The sequence below is a fragment of the Microcebus murinus genome, chromosome 10 (genome assembly GCF_040939455.1).
Source record: "Microcebus murinus isolate Inina chromosome 10, M.murinus_Inina_mat1.0, whole genome shotgun sequence".
NCBI lineage: Eukaryota > Metazoa > Chordata > Mammalia > Primates > Cheirogaleidae > Microcebus > Microcebus murinus.
The window spans coordinates 66,379,646-66,393,375 of NC_134113.1; positions in this window are offsets into that span (position 1 = coordinate 66,379,646).

The window sequence follows — 13,730 nt, forward strand, 5'->3', positions numbered from 1 at the left end:
CAGTAAAAAGAAAATATTTCCAAATTTGATAAATGAATAAATATCTAATTGTTTTCATGTATTTCATTAGAAATATTTTACTGTTTCTAATTGTCTAATTATTTGATTAATAATGAGATTGAACATTTTTATAAATGTCTTATCCAATTATTATTTCATCTTTTGTGAACTAGCTACTCATATTTGATACATTATTGTGGTTTTCCTAGGGGTTATTTTTTTGACTCATAAGATATCTATGTATTTCCTCAATTTATTATTTGCTTTGTATTGTATTTGTTTTTAAACAATTTATATTTCTTTGGTTCCTAGTGAGTTTGAATATATTTTCAAACATTTCTAGCTTTTTTAATTGCTTATTCTTATCTTTTGATCAGTTTTCTATTTGGTTAGACCTGTTTTTGATGTTGATTGGTAAGAATTATATACACACACATAGAGTAGTCCCTGCTTATCCATGAGGTATACACTTGAAGACTCCCAGTGGATGCCTTAAACCACGAATAGTATCAAGCCCTATATGCACTATGTTTTTCTCCTATACATACATACCCATGACAAAGTTTAATTTATAAATTAGGCATAGTAAGAGGTTAACAACAATAACTAATAACAAAACAGAATAATATAACAGTACATAATTTGAAAAGTTATGTTATTTGGTCTCTTTCTCAAAGTATCTTATGATACTGTACTCAGCCTTCTTGTGATGTGAAAGGATGAAATGCCAACATAATGATATGAAGTGAGATGCATGATATAGATATTGTGATGTAAATGGGAAATTCCAGAAATAAACAATTTATATGTTTTAAATTGTGTGCCATTCTGAGTAGAGTGATGAAATGTCACACCATCCTGCTCCATCCTGCCCTGATAGTCATTAGTCCCTTAGCCACTGTCTCAGACATCAGATCGACTGTCTTGTCATTACAGTGCTTGTGTTCAGGTAACCTTTATTTTACTTTGATGATAGAAAGTCTTTCCCCAACTTCAAATTTTAGAAGTTGTTATATATATGTGTGTGTACTTTTATTAATATATTAGTGTTTTTATTGCTTGACTATATATATTTTTTAAGTCATATGTTGACATTTATTTTGGTGTAAGGAGTGATTTAGGGATTCTACTCCCCTTTGCAATGGCTAGCTAGTTCTTCCAACATCATTATTGAATAAACACTTTGTATACCCTGTCAGACCCTCCAATTCATAAGCTTGCTAACTTTTTGCTGTCCCTCATCAATCTCTAGGTCCTCACCTCTCTCCTTATCTATCTTAGATTCCATAATCCATCAGTTTTGCATTTATACTTTTCCTTACACTCTCTTTTTTTTTCTTTATTGTACTTTCCTTGGATCAACCCATTTTGTTGTTAAATGCAGTTTTGTTCCTGCATCAGAGCAACCAAAACTGACTAAAGAAAAACTCAATGGCACTGACTATTCTTGTTTCACATTCATAATCGTAACTTTCAAGGGGTTTGTGGTGCCCAGCAATCTTAATATATTTACAAGTCAATTTATTCTCCCATTTGGCAGGACAAATCTTCCATGCCTTCTTTTATTTCAATTCTCTGTCACCCCTGCCTTTCTCCCAGTGCATAAGCTTCACTCTTAGTTCACTGAGAAGATGGAAACAAATCATAAGAGAGCTTACATGCCACTCCTTCTATCGATTTACCTGCAGCTGCAACCACATATTCTGCCTCCACTCCTTTTATATTGTCAATTTTCCAACCTTTTTACCAGGTCACTGGATCTCTTCCCTTCTAATCTACTTAAGAATTTTCCTTCTGGAGACGCCAGCCCGCTAGCCCGGGCCTTGCCTCAGGCGGCTCCCTCTGCCTCCTCCCTGCCTCAAGCCCCCAGTCTGCCCGTCCTTTCTTCCCCTCCCGTGCATGATGGAAACACCGTGGCTGCGGCTGCCCAGCTCTCCCTAACACAGTTATCAAGTGGGAATCCTGTATATGAAAAATACTATAGACAGGCTGATACAGGCAATATTGGAAGGGTGTTGGCTTCTGAAGCCGCCACTTTCCTGAAAAAATCAGGGCTTCCAGACTTGATACTTGGAAAGATTTGGGATTTAGCCAACACAGATGGCAAAGAGCAAGAAGACTTAGAACTGCCTATTGCACTCAGCAAATCTGAAATATCAGAAGCATGAAGAATTCTTTTGTCCTTCGTCAACAATACAGTACTCTTATGCCTGAATACTGAAGCTATTTACAATGTGTATCAAAACTACCTATGAGCATGGGAATACAAAATGTTTGAGACTCCTGTAAATGTGACAAAATTTTAGGTTTTTGTTGTTTTTGTTTTCTTTTTTTTACTCCATTTCAGTTTTGTCACTTTTGTTACTTGTAAAAGCAGTGACCCAGTCAGATAACTTCACTGAGGCCCCTGCCTGCCTGCCTATGCTACTTTTACTTATAAAGCTAAAGTACCCAAGCTTCTGCCTTATGGAATATAGAGAAATAGTTTTATCCTGTACTACCCTTGTTCTGTAGTTATTCTGATGATAGCCAGTGGGGTTCTTAAAGTGTGCAATCTTCTCCCTGATTTGAATGGTTGAGGGGAGGGTAAGGGAAAGAGCATCTTATTTCTTTTATGACTGGTGAAAATTGGCTAGTTTAAAGTGCAGTTTTGTACTTCTCATGGTAAAAATACTGTTTGTTTTTTAGAGACAAGGAAAAGTATTTCAATATTGCTATTGAAAAGGAGATGCTTTAGGTTGAACCATTATAGATTTAGATTTGATCTCTTCCTAAATAAAAACGTTAAAGCTTCATGTGTGAAATTAATTTTTAAAAAATTTCTCTGAATTTAAAGAATTTTAGATCAACAGATACCTCTCCATATGTTTGCTAATTAATAAAATCAGTTTCTTACGAATAAGATTTGTAGGTATATGTTCATTTTAAGTGCTAGACAGTGGAGAAAATTTATCACCTAAAATATCCCCATCAGTATAAGGTAAGCAAACATCTTAAAATGGCAGCTCCTCTGCCTTTGCTATGGCCCTGCCCTCTTTAGTTCATAATAGGTTTGTTTTAGTACTTTTGCAGAAGAAACTTAAGCAAGCTAGAACTAGAAGGTACTTTAATTTTTCTTTTTTTCTTTTTGTTTTTTCCTTTAATGAAGGCTCAATTACTTGAAATGTAAAAACTTCCACTGAATACAAATGGAAAAAAGTGATGTGTATTTATTATATTGCTTTTTGTTCATCTTTTTGGTTTAAATTAGTTTATTTACTCTTCATGTTTTTCACCTATAAAATTGGCAAGCTAGCAAAAATTCTTGTTTTTTTAATTGGGAGAGAGGAGACCTCTCCCAATCAAAACTATTCATATGTTAAAAGACCATATACTGTAAAATGGATCTAGCAGGCAAGCTGAATTTGAAATAGACTGCGAAGTAGACTATAATTTGTAGAGTAATCGTATTTTTTTTAAACATGAGTTACTGACTTAGACGATATATTGAATGCCATGATAAAGAAAATGCACCTAAAAACATTAAAATTCTCTGGAGTCACAAGTGAAGGTGGTTTTGATTTGTGTTAATCAGAGTAACTTATTGCCTAGCCTATAAATAAATTCCAAAATATCCAATTCAAAAAAAGAAAAATAATTTTCCTTCTGGAATGATTAATTTTCCCTTTGAACTTATTTATTCCCATTGGCTTGGATTACAGATATGTTTTGATATCCACAATCTAAAAACTAAATTTCCCTTTGACCTCATAAACCCCATGGCTATTGCTCCAGTTCTCTGCTCCTACTTATGGTAAAAAAGGCCATCTATTTATGCTGTTCACAATTCTCTTCTAAGCCTTTTTTTTTTACAGTTGCAAATAAAATGTTATATAACATTTGATAATACATATGAAATGACATATGCAATATGTACCTAAAGTTATAAATCATAAAAACAAAATGATTACCATGAACTTATCAATTTGTTCAAGAACTAGAACAACATTTTGCATCTCCTATATATTCCCTCCTTCTTTTATTCAATGGGAGGGTGAGAGAAGCTATCATAGATAATAATTTATACATTTTTTGTTCTTGTATTTCATAAAAAATAATTATATTGCCCATTTATGTATCACGATATATTGTTTAGTTTTGCTTAAATTTTTAAGCTATATAGTGATACCATATTATACATAGTTCTATACAAATTGCTTTTTGCCCCTCCACATTATATTTTTAAAATTCATCCACGTGGTTACTATAGGGTATAATTCAATCATATCTTACTACTTGTTACATGCCTATGCCCCAATATATTTATTCATTTTCCTGTCTATGGACACTTGAACTGCTGTCAGATTTTTGCTCTTATAGTGTTGCTATGAACATTCTTGTTTATTTCTCCACGTGTACATGTACAAGAGATTTCTACAGAATATATTTATTAATATTAGTGGAATTTCTGGGTCATAGGATATGTGAATATCTAAATCGCTTTCCTAAATGGTAGTTCTCTCATCAGCAATAAGCTAATTCTTATTATTTCACATACTTGCTAACACTCATTATTATTAGATTTAATTTTTTATCAGTCTAGAGTAAATGGTATATTGCTGTGGTCTTAATTTGCATAATTTGTATATTATAATTACTAAGAATGTTGAGCATCTTTTCATAGGTTTCATTACCATTATCTTTTCTTTTTGTATAGTGCCTATTTCTATAAGTTGTTCATTTTACCAGTGGTATTTTTTGTCTTTTTTCATAGTGATTTATAGAAGTTTCTCATATATGCTGGATACTAATCCTTTTCCAGATATGTGAATTACAATATATATTTTGCACAGTTAGGAACTTGTCTTTCCGTGGTAATGATGATATCTTTTCATAAATAGCAGTTCCAAATTTTAATATAGTTGAATTTACTATTTTTATGATTAGCACTTTTCACATCTTGCTTAAAATATCCTTTCTAATATCAAGGCTATATAGATATTTTTCTATTTTTTTTCTTCTAAAACTTTAAAAATTTCTGCCTATACATTGAAGTCTTGAACCCACTTGAAATGGATTCTTGTTAATCGTGGGAGAAGAGGATCCATTGCCATTTTGAGTTCATATGGTAATTGATAACAAATTGACTCAACATGATTTATTTAAAAAAAAAAAAGCCCTCTCCTTTCCCTCTGACTTAAGTAAAATTTTCATGTATGTGTGAATTTTCTAGAATATTTACTCCTAGATCAAACCCACACTGTTTTACTGTTATGCTGTCATGGCAAGTCTTGATATGTAGTTGGACAATTAACTCTTGTCCTTCTTCTTCAGGAGTGACTTGCATATTGCTCTTCCATGTACATTTAGAATCAATTTGTTAAGCTTTACACACACACACACACTCACACACTTGGAATTTGATTGAAATTTGATTAAATATGTACAAAAATTTGGGAAGACTTGATGACTTTAAAACATAGAGTCTTCCAATCCCTGTTATGTATTATTTCTTTATATTTAAGATTTTAAAATTGTTTTTCAGTAAAGTTTTATCATTTTCCCCTATAAAGTTCTTATATATATTGTTAGGTGTATTAGGCATGTCCCTTAGAGTGTACACATGTGCATAAATGTGTGTGTGTGTATATATATGTGTGTGTGTATATATGTAAACATTAAATAGTTTGCTTTTAAAATTTTGTTTCCTTGTTGATGTATAGAAATAAAGTTCATTTTTAGCTTTTGATCTTATGTATAGTTACTTTGCTAAATTTTCTTACCATCTGTAATAATACATTTATAAATTCTTTTAGATTTTGTATGTAGATAATCATATAAATTTGTAAATAATAAGGTTTGAGGTTTTATAATTCCCCTTGGAGTCCGTAAACTATTTTTCAGTCCTAGTGCACTGGCTAAAACCTCTAGACCAGTGTTGATACAAGTAATAATAGTGAGCCTCCATCTCTTGTTTCTGATATTGATTATTTATACATAATCCCTACGCCCATGCTGGCCACGTTTTCTAGCATTCGAATCTGTCACAATGCTGGAGGAGATATTGATTAGACTTATTAGAGAGTTAGAGAGGTAGAATGTCCATCACCATGAAGCCTCACTTAGAGATATTCAAGGGTTGTTTTTGACTTATACATTTTTTCACTTTCCTGCTAATGTTAGGACCATACCTGTTGTCAGATCAAACTTCCCTGAACTGATGGGTGGTCAGGATTCTTAACTGCCTCTGAAAATGCTCGTGGGGTGTTTACATATTTTCTAATAAAACTTCTCTCTTTCAGTTAGGAGTTAACAGTGGGGGTACAGCTGAACCCCTTATTTTTTCATGGGTTGTGCCGTTTTGTCTTCAGGTGAGGTGGCTACCATATCTATTCTTTCCAATCAATTTCATCTGCCTTAGAAAGTGTAAAAATTTTTCCTAGGTTCTTGCAAATGCTTGATCCTTTATCCTTGATTTCCAAAATAGTTGTGGCTCTATCACAAATATGCTATTTGCTTAAATAACATATTTAAGCAATTAGGTAGCCGATGCATTTTGGTGATAGTGTTGAAACTCAGAGCTTTATGTCACGTGATAAACTGATTTTGGAAAGGTATATAATTTTAAATAATTCGAATAAGTATTTTGGTATCTGTAGTTTTTCTCTTACTTGCTTTCCGTCCCTAGGGAATTGTAAGTCACACTGCCTCCTCCTGAGAAGACTCTGTGTATGTCAACCTAAACCATGCAGAAGGTTGTTTTCCAAAACAGAGTACTGTAGAAAGCCAGAATTAAATTAATTCCTGTCCCTTTGACATCTCTCTTCCTAGAGAGTTTTCTTGTTTTTAAGTCTTCATTTTTTAAAAAGTCAGAAATTGGTAATATTTGATGAGAAGTAAATATTACAACAGGTTTCTGCTTCAAGGAGAATATTTTCAAAAGTTTTTTTCTATTTGTTTTTCCCTAGGAAAGAGAAAAAATATACATGGGATGAAAAGAATATTGTCAAAAGAGTTGTTTCTGATTTCCAATGAAATGCTCTAGCATTTCTGAATATTCTGGCAAAAATGACAACAAAAAAAAAACCAAAATAAAAAAATTTTCTTTCATTGTTTCCATGAACATATATAAATGATGAAGTTTGGGGATAATGACTGCAGGAAGATCACCCATCCTGCCTCATCATGCCCCCTTCCCTTCTTAGAGATATCATTTGTAGCTCTTTAATAGGCATACGGCTTTGTAAGACAAAGCTTAAACCACAACTATAGGTCCTCAATTTACTCAACCGATCTCCTGTGTTTATGTCCGGTGACTTGTCTCTGATTAATAAACTTTCTTAACTTAAAACGTCCAAGCCTTTAGACAAAGCTTCATTTCTTTAACCAATTACAAGGCAAAGAATCCTTAAACCCACCTATAATCTGTAAGCCCAGCTTTGCGATATCTCACTTTTTCAGACCAAACCAATGTACGCCTTCCACGTACTGATTTATGACTTTACATGTAATTCCTGTCTCTTTGAAATGTATAAAACTAAACTGCAACCCAACTGTGGCTAGAACACTTACTCAAGGATTCTTGCATGTGGCTCATGGTTGCATGTATTTGGCTCAGAATAAACCTCTTCAAATTATTTTACAGAGTTTGGGTTATTTTACAGAGTTTGGGTTATTTTACAGAGTTTATTTTCCGTTGACAGAGTACTGCTAGACTCATAGAATGCCTTGGAAAGTACTCCCTCCTTGTCAATTTTCTGGAAGAGTTTGTGCAAAATTGGTATTATTTCTCCCTTAAATACTTGTTAGCATTCACAAGAGAAACCATTCAGGCTTGGAGGTTTTTAAAAAAATTTTCTTTCTTTCTTTCGGGAATATATTAAACTACACATTCAATTTCTTTAATATTTATAGGTCTATCAAGTTATCTCTTTCTTCTTGGATGAGCTTTTATCATTTGTGTCTTTAAAAGATTTGTCCACTTTGTTGAAGTTGTTGATTTATTAGGATAAAGTTGTTCATAATAATACCTTACTGTCCTTTTAAGTCTGTAAAATTTGTAGTGAGTATATCTCTCTTTCATTCCTGGCATTCTTATTTTGCATTATCCCACTTTTTCCCTCATCACTCTAGCTAGAGTTTTATCAATTTTATTGACTTTCTCAAAGAAGTATTAGTTGCTGCATTATAAATTTCCACAAACTTAGTGGTCTGAAACAACAAAACTCTTTAAGTTTCTTTGGATCGGGAGGGAGTCTAGTCACAGTCTAGCTGGATCATCTGCTCAAGGTCTCACTCGGCTGTAATCAAGGTTTCCGCTGGGATTGGAATCTCATCTGGGGCTCAGAAACCTCTTCCCAGCTCACCGATTGCTGGCAGAATTCAACCAGGTGCTTATTATCTTGCTAGCTGCTGTCCAGGGACTGCTCTCAGCTCCTCCAGGCCAACCTCAGAACCTTGCTGCATGGCCTCCCCCTTTCCCAACGTGGCATCTTACCTTTCCAAGGCCAGAATGAGAACACCTGTTGCTGCTGCTTATCCCTTTTAAGGGATCATCTGATTTACATCAAGCCCCACCAGCATAATCTTCCTTTTGATTAACTCAAAGCCAACCAATTTAGAGACCTAAATTACACCTTTTTTTTGCTATGTGTTATGTAAAATAATCACAAGAGAGAGAGCCTATCATACTCACATGTCCTGCCCACACTCAAGGAGAAGCAATTATGCAGACGGAATATACGGGGAACTGAACCTCAGGAGCCATTTTAGAATTCTGCCTCCCACATCCAGCGTTTGTTTTCTCCATTGTTTTCCTCTTTCTCATTCATGTGTGCTCTAATTTTTGCTCTGATATTCATTGTTCCTTTTCTTTTGGTTACTTTTAGTTTAATTTACTTTTCGTAAGTTGAAAGCTTAGGTTATTGATTAGAGACTTTTCTTCTTTATTAATATAGGCATTTAACCACTTCAGTACCACGCTCACAGGCTGCGAAACCTTGCCCGCAGCCGGCACTCGCAGTCCGCACGATAGTTCGTGCTGTGCATTGACAACGGATCCGTTTTGCTCTTGTGTGATGAGGAAAGCTTGAAAGCACTGAAAGCTTGTTTTACCTTATAGGCATCTTTACTTGTAATGTAAATCAGAATAGGTAACATATACATATATGTTTTCATTACGTTATTTTTAAATGTTCACAATTTTATTTTGATAAATAAAAAATTAGAAAAGTCATATCACGGCTCTCGGCTAAAGTTGATGCTCGGCTGTACGCCTTCATATCATGGCTGTCTGCTAAAGTGGCTGTGCACGTTCATCTGTGGCTATCGACTATAGTTGACGCTTGTACCGAAGTGGTTAATGCTCTAAGTTTACCTCTATGTACTTCTTTAGTGGTATGCCCCAAATATTATTGTGCTATATTCTCATTTTCTTGCAGTTCAAAATGTACATTCTAATCTCCTTTTGGTTCCTTTTTTTTTTTTTAAATCCGTGTGTTATTTAGAAGCATGTTGTTGAATTTCCAAACACTTAGGGATTTTCCAAAGATCTTTCTGTTATTGATTTCTAATTTAATTCCATTTTGGCATGGAATATACTTTGTCTGACTTGAATTCTTTTAGATTTGTTGAATCTTTTTATTTTTGCAGCACAGGATATGACCTACCTTGGGAAATAGTGTTTGAAAAGAATGTACATTTGTTGTAGGGAGCCCTGCTCTATAAATGTCAATTAGGTAAGGTGGTTAATAGTGTTGTTTAAGTTGTCTATATCCTCACTGATTCTCTGCCTACTTGTTCTACCAGTTATTGAGAAAGAGGTCTTGAAATGTCCTGTTACAATTGTGGATCTATTTATCCTTGCAGCTTTATCAGTTTTTGTTTAATATATTTTGAACCTGTGTTACTTTTACTTAAGAAGAACTGTTTAGAATATTTCATTTGAAATATGTTTTCTTGCTTCACTGTCTAGACAGCATTTTTTCTGATATTTTTATTTTATAGGGCAAAGAGCAGATTGTGTGAAAAAGGTAGGTACTAATGCAAATGGAAAATGATCTATTTTTATTCTTTGTATACATAAAACAAATACTTAGCTATATGTTGAGCCAGTGAAGGAGATTAAAGCATGGCTTGATATGGGAGAGGGGTGCCGCAAAATTTAAAAATGAGGCCTATTTCATGGAGGGAGTGGCCAATCACTGCACTGTGTGGAAAGATCAAGGAAGGTTAGCTGTAAATGTCCTTTGGATTTAGTGTTAGGCAGGTCACTGGTAACCCATTTGAAAGCCAATTTGGTGAAGTAATGAGGGTGTAATTCAGTGTGTATTCTGCTGAGGAGTGAGTAAAGGACAGGAAATACAGGCAATTAGTACTCAGCGTCTTTATTTGTTTTGTTTTTTAGGAAGCAAATATCTTAGGCAAAGTACCTAATAGAATGAGTAGAACATGGTAGGTCCTCAATAAGTGGTAGCTATTCTTATTATCATCATCATCACCATCATCATCCTTATTTTAGTTAGGAGTTTTCAGCCATTATATTGGGATCATTTGGAAGGTATCAAGAATACTAATAAAATAATAATAAATATTTTTAGCTAACCTTTATTGACTACTTATATTCCAGGAATTATTCTATGTTCTTTATATGTTTTAACTTCTTTAAACTCCACAAACACTATATGATGTAAGATGTATTACTATTTCTATTTTATAGATGAGAAAAGTGAAGCACTGATAAGAAACTTGCCCCAGATCACACAAATATGGCTAATCAGAGGCTGTGAGCACGGTCCTTGTGGTAGTCACATGGCTTATAGCACATGTGAGAGACAAGGCCATTTCCAAGCTGTGTGACTTTGGGCAACTCAGGCAGGGGTGGGAAACCTGTGGCCTTAGGGCCCCATGTAGCCTTCTGGATCCTTGAATGTGGCCTTTTGACTGAATTCAAATTTTACAGAACAAATCCTTTTAATAAAGGTCTAGATCAGATTTTTTAAAAACTTGGTGCTATTGACATTTTGGGCCAAATCATTGTTGTGTGGAGCCGTCCTTTGCATTGTAGGATGTTTAGCACCATGGCTGGCTTCCACCCACTAGGTGTCAGAGGCACTTTCGGAGTTGTATGCAGACACTGCCAAAGGTCCCGCTGGGGCAGAACCACCCCAGGCTGAAAACTACGGGGCTGCATGATAAAGTCCTTGGACTTTAAGAGACTGAAACATGGAATTGGAGACATTCTCATTCTCTTCAACCTCTGATTCACTTTAATATCATGGTATCAATTGTGTTTTTAGAAAAACCCGGGGTTTAGTAAAATTAAAGTGAGAATGAATTTAAGATGGATATATAATCCCTCGAAACACGGTTCGCAATTTTTGTCACAGTGGAAACAAGCTCCTTTGCTGCATATTTACACAAAAGAAATGTGCTTTTTGAGTACCGAGTACCATGTATGCTACGGTCTGCTGTGCCTTAAAATGTATCTCGTTTATTCACGCTCCCCCTGCATATTTAGGTAGTTGTTACTATCCCCATTTTAACAGATGAGAAAACTGAGGCTCAGTGCTGTTAAGGGACTTGTGCAAGATCACACAGCTAGGCAGCGACAGGGCTGGTTCTGTAACTCAGGTTTATTCTGTCCACCAAACTCATGTCCTTTCCATGTCATATCTGTAGGAGTGACTGCAGGAAGGGGCAGGAAGGTGAGGGCAGATGCTTGATCTCCCCAAGGAAGTGATGGGTAAAGATCAAAATCTGAACCCCACAGCAGCCATTCACAGGGGAGGCTCATCTCCTGCTCAGAAGGTTCCTCATTCTATTCGTGGGAAAGAGGCGAACACCTGTGCAATGGAATCAAGCCCCTGCAGCAACCCATCTCACACAAACCTGGAGCAAAAGGATGAGCGTCCCTGTCCCAGCGTGCTCAACCCGCTTGACGGAGGTATTACGTTGCTACAGAACAGATGTTAGGAGAAACTTGGCTAGCAATATCATTCAGCATATTGACATGAAATAAAAGTTTTTGAGTATTAATCTGATTCTTTTTTGTTGTTGTTAAGAAATAGCTAAAATAATTGGTAGTCTGGCAAACAAAATGGTGTGCTGTAATGTAACACATTTTAAAGTTTTTCTGTCTTTGTGATTAAAAATGATGCAAAACAGGATAAAACATTGTCTGTCTACAATTTTATCCGTGATTTTGTGATTTTTGTTTTTCTGTGAGGACTATTTTGAGAGGTTCGAAAGAAAAATGATTAATGTAAAACATATCTTCTGTTATTTGTGTATTATCCAAAGATGGAATACTTCAATTTTGCAAGATCTGTCAGGAATCCCAAAGGCTTCCCTAAGTTTTAGAGCTCCTTCTTTTAGTATAATTGGCAGTTTTAGAGAAATTATGCGCAATTTCCTGCTTTGGTGGCCATATGAGATTCAATGCTAAATTGAACTAAAGGGAAACCAAGTACAATATTTATTTAATAACAGATATTCTGATAAAAGTTTTAATTAGTTGAAGGTACAGCTAAACTGCTTCAAGCTCCAATGAAGTAAAGCATTCCAGAAATATTCTTACCTATCATTGACGGCACCAGAGGAAATGCAGAGAGTATTATGTATTTAAATAAATTACATTTACAAGGAACATGCACAGGCCTCCATTTCTGTGCTTTTTGTATCACAAAATTATTTTCTGTGAAAGAGCCTTCTTGTTAGAAAAAAAAATCAAACAAAAACTATGAAAAGTAACAGGCTGTGTGAATACCGGTCTAAGGACTAATGAGGATAAAGAATAGGAATGCCTGTTATTTGTTTAGCTTTTCATAATTTACAGTGTACTTCCCACACCCATTTCCACATTTTATCTTCACAACAGCCCTGTGAAGTAGGTGGGTTGTTATGCAAAATGACCTATTTCTATGCAGAGTTATTACTGGTCTTGTTTGTAATAAACTCATTCACTGAGATTCAGAGTAGATATGTAGTCAGGAGCAGCCCGAGACTTAAAGACCTTCTCTGACTTCTTGTTTTCATGGCTATACTTGCAGAGAAAAAGGCTCGTATTTCATATATTATAGTATCAGCCAATGTAATTTATAGGATGCTGTGTGCCAGACACTATTGGTACTATAGATAGATTTGACATCTTTTAATTCTCATAGTCACCCTGCAAGACAGACATTATTATTTCCATTTTGCAATTGTGGAAAGTAAGACTCAGTGACATATTGCAGGATGCTCCCAAGATCATGAAACATAAATGAAAGAGCACAAATTTAATTCCAAGTCTATCTGATTCTAAACTTATATTTTCCATTGCTTTCTGAGCTTTCCTATTGATTATTAGCTATTATTATTACTGTTATTATCTTCTGCTTAATTTTTTCTTAGTGTTTTATTCCTTTGACATATAACTATTTCTTATGAGTCTTTTGTTATTTATCTTACTTTTTAAATTATAATTGCTCTCTCTTTAATTTTAATTATTTTTATTTTGCTTTCTGCTCCACAAGGCAGGTGGGAAGCATGGTGGCGGAAGTGACAGTAACAGGGAGGTTGGAGATGTCTGTTCCTCACTCCCCACAAGCTCTCCCATTAGATAGCTATACTTCCCTTCTAGTAATTGTTGCAAACATTTTTTTTTAATTCTTTATCTAGACTTCCTAGAATACCCACAGTTTTAAAAGAGTTCCCAGGGCAATGATAACTCTCCCCACACAAATTGCATCTTAGACTTAGTGCAAAGGTGA